A 6,710-nucleotide genomic window follows, 5' to 3' on the forward strand; every position below is an offset into this window, starting at 1 on the left:
AGCTTTTCTTCTGTCAAGGCGAGGTGAAAGAGGGGAAGAGGGAAGAGAGGATGTGGGTGGTGATTGAAAGAGGTTTGCCGGCGGCAATGGAGGACCGCGGCAGTTCTGGTGGTGGCAGAGGGGAGAAGTGGTCAAGGAAGGCGAAGAGATAACGAGAACAGAAGAGGAGAGGAAGAAAGAAAGGAAAGAAGGATAACTACAACTCAGAACCAACTAAAATGCAAAATTAACAAAAATCTTTTTGGATTTTGAAAATTTTCAAATGCAAAAACAAGCATAACTTGCACCTCAAGCAAAATGCAATCCAACACAAAGGTGCAACCTAAACCAACTAATAAGCAAAGCATTAAAACAAGAACACATGAAGAGGAAAACTACCTATAATGGCAACTCAAATAACTTATTCATTATATCTACAAGAGAGTGGAAAGAGGTTACCATGGTGGGGTGTCTCCCACCTAGCACTTTTAGTTTAAGTCCTTAAGTTGGACATTTGGGAGCTTCTCATCATGGTGGTTTATGCTTGTACTCATCCTTGAACCTCCAAGGATGCATGCTCCTCAATTGGTTGTCAGAATTTCCAACCGTCTTCACCAAGTTTGGGTGAAGTTCTACCCAAGATATGGGCTCCCAAAGTTGGTCTTCATGTTGTGATCCGGGGTTCCGTATCTTTTCTCCGCACCCGTCTTCTAATTGATCATCATGACTCCATTCGGGTGGTTTACACCTAGAATTCACCTTAAAACACCAAATCTTCTTCCTAGACCCATGCAAACTAGCATTTCGCCAACCACAGTGCCTACGCCTTGAAAGTTCAACCTTAATGAGCTTAATATCACACTTCCAACCACTACACAACTCCCTCTCACTCTGAATTCCACAAAGAGCTCTAAGTTGCCCATCCGTTTCAATCAAACCATATTCAAGTGAGAAAGTGAAGTTTAAGGGTAAGAATTTTACCCACTTGAATATTTTATTGGAGAATGACTTAGGAAGGGGTATCTCCAATGGTTCTTCAAATACTATTCCCTTATGCTCTTCCTTGGTTATTTCTATCTCTTGACAACTTTCTTTAACTTCTCCTTTCCTGTCAACTTCTTCCAATTCCTCCTCGTCATCAATCAAGTCAAACTTTGGAGGTTGTGTGAAATCTACTTCAACATCAACTTCATATTCATTGGAAGAATCTTCAACAAGGTCACCAATGTCAATTGATGGGGAGTTGTCTTCAATAACTTCAACTTCATATTACATGGGAGTGGATTCCATTTTGGACAAGAATTTATCAATGATGGAATCTTCCTCTTGATCGACCTCTTCAAATCTTCCAACTATAATATGTCTAGGACGTTGTACACCCTCTTTAACATCAAGTTCAAGCTTCTTAGAGGGGGGTTCTTGAGATTCCCATAGTGGTTCCACATCTTCCAAATTTTTAACCACTTCTTTCTTTTCTTCAACAATTATAGGCTCCTCCAATTGCTCTAATACAAAATCCAACTCCTCCTTCTCCACCGGATTTTCCAATCTCTCCTTCATGCTATGCCCTTTTTTTGAACCTTCACATGTGACCATGGAAGTACCTTGAGTGTTCAAGCATTGGGAGGATAAAGTGTACACTACTTTGGTCAAGTTAGTCACAAACTCTAGTGTGTTTCTTTGCATGTTCGCTTGCCCTTGATGTAGCAAGGTGAGAGAATCATCCATTGGGGCTTGGGGTGGATAGGAGGGTTCATAATTTGGGAGGAAGGGTTCATAATAGGAAAGTTGTTCTTCTTGTTGGAAATATGGAGATGGTGTGTATTGAGGTGGTTCTTTAGGTTTTCGCTCATAATGGTCACAAAGATGTGGTAGAAGAGGTTGGGAATTTGATGGAGGTGGATCATAGGAGGGTGTATGGTAGAATAAGGCTTGTGAGTATGGTGGTTGAGGACTATATTGAGGATATGGCTCATGGGCATATGGTGGTGGTTGTTGGTAGTCACAAGGAGGTTCATTATAGCCATGTGATTGACAAGCATTAGGATAGGAATTATACCTATAAGACACCAGAGGAGGTTGTTGGCAAGAAGGTTGATCAATTCCTTGAGGCTCCTCCCAACTTTGATTATACCACCCTTGATGCACATTCTCATTAAAATTCCCATTTCCTACAACATAATTAGAACCAAACTCATAGCCAAAGTGGTGAGAATTCATAGTAGCAAGAGAAGATAAAAACAAAAAGCTAGTAAAAAATAAAGAGAACCAACTCCTACAGCTACCAAAAACTAACAAAGAAGTAAAAGGCAAACATATTCACAATATTCACATATATACAATAACCAATAACAAGGCACACAGTTGCAATTCTCCGGCAACGGCACCATTTTGATGAACGTAAATTGTGTGTCAGTAAAGAATTTCTGAAATGAAACCTCGTTGAAAATATAGTTCTAAACCAACAAACAACTCCTCAATATAAAATTTGGTTGTCACAAGTAACAAACCCCTAATAAAACTAATAACCGAAGTATTTAAACCTCGAGTCGGCTCTCAAGGAATTGCAGGGTAGTGTTCTTATTATTGGTTATGTACATGTATATTTTGGGGTTTTGAATAAGGAACAAGAAAAATAAATGGCAAGAAAGTAAATGAAATTCAAGTGTAAAAAGGTCTTGGCAAGGGTTGATGGTTACGGATCTCTATCCTTATTACTAATCACAATATGATAATTGCAAGGATTAATCCCATTAAGTCATCCTCCAACAAGTGAAGGAAAGTCAAATGAGCTATATCAATCCAAGTCCATAAGTTCTAGCTATTCACTGATTGAGTTAATGAGAACTAGAGTCAATGGCTATCAATTATCAATCACTTGGACATTAGTAAGTCAAGAATTCCTAAGTTACCTTCCCAAGCCAAGAACACAAAAATCTACTCTAACATCCTTCCAAGCATTTTGTCAAACACTTGGAAGGCATAGAGAGAGAGCAAGATACCATTATAAAGAAATATAAAATCTAACACTACCTAATACAAGCAATCAACAACAACAACCAAAGAAAGCATGATTAACATGAATTACCTCAAATTGCATTAAAAGAAAATAAAAGGAACAAGAGTGTATCAACAACAAAGTTTATGAACAAAGGAGATTACAACAAAAGAATAAAAGAACAAGATGTAGCAACAAGAAATTGATAAGAAGAGGTAGATGAGAACAAGAATTAAAGCCTAGATCTAAGAAGGTATTAACCTAACCCTAATCCTAATTCTAGAGAGAAGAGAGATCTTCTCTCTCTAGAAACTAACTAAAACTAAAACTAAACTACTTGGTAACTAACTTCCTAATTCCCTTCCCTCCTTCAAATCTTGGGTTTAATAACATCAGAAGGGAGTTGGATTTGGGCTTGGAAAGCCCAGAAATTGCCCCTAGCGGATTCACTTTAAGTGGGTCACGTGCGAGCACCGACGCGTACGCATGGGTCACGCGTACGCGTCGCTTGGAAATTTGCTATCCACGCATACATGTAAACCACGTGTACGTGTCGCCATGCGACGTCACCTTCCACCCGTGCGCGTCTGCTGTGCATGCGCGTCGATCTAAGCTTTCCAAATCCTTGATTTTCTATGAGTTCTCCACTTGCATATTTTTCCTCTTCACCCCTTTGATCCATTCCTAGCCTTTCCATCCTGAATTCACTAACAAACACATCAAGGTATCTAGTGGAGTCAAAGGTGAATCAAAATTAGCAATTAAGGGCCTAAAAAGAATGTTTTCACACTTAAGCACAAATTAGGAGACAATCATGAAACCATGCCATTTCATTGAATAAATATGGGAAAAAAGGTGATAACATCCCCTAAATTAAGCACAAGATAAACCCTAAAAATGGGGTTTATCACTATCCACCTCTTGATGCATACCAATACCAATCAAACCCTCAACACTACTATCAACCTTACTCACAAGCCACATCACACTATTACCAAACACCTCCACATGAACCTAACCTATACCCACTCTTCCGAGGGTTACCTGAAACTGTGGATCGATCTCGGACGAGATCTTCTGTGCTGGTCGAAGCTGACTTGTCCAATTTGTGGGTGGTGACCGGAGCTGTCGTGTCCGACTTTGTTGGACGGGGTGTGCTGCTGATCCTTCGTCACTGGAGGGTGGTGGTACCTGCAAGGGACTCCGATGCATAAGTTAGCAAGGGTATTAAGCAGGTTTTTAGTAGAATCAGAGTATGAGTTATACCTGGGTACTCCAATGTATTTATAACATTGTAGAATGATCTTTCCTGGAGATAAGATAACGAGATAAGATAGTTATCTTATCTTATCTTTGAGTGGAGTTATCTTTATCTTTAAGAAAACCGTCCTTATCTCTCTAGGCCTGAGCTGCCTTTGGACTTGGGTCGTGTTCCTCTGTTTGGGATTTTTTCTGGGCTTTCCTGGTGATTCGCTGAACACTTTGAGAAGAGGTCGGGTAGTTCTGACCTGAAGAGGTCGGTCGACTCAGCCCGGGTCGAACAGCTCCACCCAAGGTATGAACAGTGCCTCTGCTTGAGCGTGGTCTTCCTTTTGAGGTCAAGTCCTGGTTTAGGACTTCGATTCTTCTCTGGAGAAGCTGGTGTGGGAAATTGTGATTAAACTTTTCACAACTCCGCACAACTAACCAACAAGTGCACTTGGTCATCCAAGTAATACCTTACGTGAGTAAGGGTCGATCCCACAGAGATTGTTGGCTTGAAGCAAGCTATGGTCATCTTGTAAATCTCAGTCAGGCGAATTCAAATGGTTATAAGGTTTTGATAATTAAAAGATAAATAAAACATAAAATAAAATAGAGACACTTACGTAATTCATTGGTTAGAATTTCAGATAAGCGTTTGGAGATGCTTTGTTGCTTTTGAACCTCTGCTTTCCTATTGTCTTCTTCCAATCATGCGTGCTCCCTTCCATGGTAAGCTGTACGATCCTCTCGGATGAAAAATACCAGGTACGATCCCTGCACGGCTAATCAACCATCGGATTTCTCGTCTCGGATGAAAAATACCAGGCACAGCTACCGCACGGCTAATCATCTGTCGGTTCCCGCTAGCGTCAGAATAGGATCTCTCTAACCTTTTGCACACTGTCACTGTGCCCAACATTCGCAGGTTTGAAGCTCTTCACAGTCATCCCTTTCCAGATCCTACTCGGAATACCACAGACAAGGTTTAGACTTTCTGGATCTCAGGAATGCTGCCAATGGTTCAAGCCTATACCACGAAGGTTCTAATCACAGATTTAGATGCTCTATTGTTAGGAGAGATGATGTGAATCATTGATTAGAGACCTAAGAGAATATACTCTGACTGTCGTCCAACGACTACGTTGAACATCATGTAGACCGCTTATGGTTGTCAGGCATGCGGATCTTGGCTAAGCGAGTAACGAAGATAGTGGGTGATTGTCACAGGTCACCCCTTCATTCTGACTTAACTGAATTAAGTACAAGAGTATATCTTGGAGAAGAAGTAGGCGTGAATTGAAAGGAAAACAATAGTAATTGCATTAATTCATGAATAACAGTAGAGCTCTACACCTTAATCTATGATGTGTAGAAACTTCACCGTAGAAAATACATAATTGAAAAAGGGTTAGGCATGGCCGTGAGGCCAGCCCCCAAACGTGAACAATGGCATAAGCTAGATGATAAAAGTCAGAATACAATAGTAAAAAGTGCTATTTATACTAAACTAGTTACTAGGGTTTACAGAAAGTAAGTAACTAAGTGCAGATAATGTAGAAATCCACTTACGGGGCCCACTTAGTGTGTGCTTGGGCTGAGCATTGGAGATTTCACGTGCATAGGCCATTCTTGGAGTTAAACGCCAGCCTGGGTTCTAGTTTGGGCGTTTAACTACAGTTTTGGTGCCAGTTCTAGCGTTTTACGCCAGAAAGTTTTTGGCTGGCTTTTAGCGCCAGTTTGGGCCATCAAATATCGGGCAAAGTATGGACTATTATATATTGCTGGAAAGTCCAAGATTCTACTTTCTAACACAATTAAGAGCGCACCAATTTGGCTTCTGTAGCTCCAAAAAATCCACTTCGAGTGCAGGAGGGTCAAAATCCATCAGCATCTGCAGTCCTTTTTCAGCCTCTGAATCAGATTTTTGCTCAGGTCCCTCAATTTCAGCTAGAAAATATCTGAAATTACAGAAAAAAACACAAACTCATAGTAAAGTCCAGAAATGTGATTTTTGAATAAAAACTAATAAAAATATAATAAAAAGTAACTAAAATATACTAAAAACTAACTAAAAACAATGCCAAAAAGGGTATAAATTATCCGCTCATCACAACACCAAACTTAAATTGTTGCTTGTCCCCAAGAAACTAAAAAAAAATAGGATAAAAAGAAGAGAGTATACAATAGATTTTAAATATCGATGAAGCTTAGTTCCAATTAGATGAGCGGGACTAGTAGCTTCTTACTTCTGAACAGTTTTGGCATCTCACTTTGTCCTTTGAAATTCAGAATGATTGGCATCCATAGGAACTTAAAATTCAGTTAGTGTTATTGATTCTCCTAGTTCAGTATGGTGATTCTTGAACGCAGCTACTTTATGAGTCTTGGCCGTGACCCTAAGAATTTTGTTTTCCAGTATTACCACTAGATACATAAATACCACAGACACATAACTGGGTGAACTTTTTTAGATTGTGACTTAGCTTTG

This window comes from Arachis ipaensis, chromosome B07, assembly GCF_000816755.2.
Source record: "Arachis ipaensis cultivar K30076 chromosome B07, Araip1.1, whole genome shotgun sequence".
NCBI lineage: Eukaryota > Viridiplantae > Streptophyta > Magnoliopsida > Fabales > Fabaceae > Arachis > Arachis ipaensis.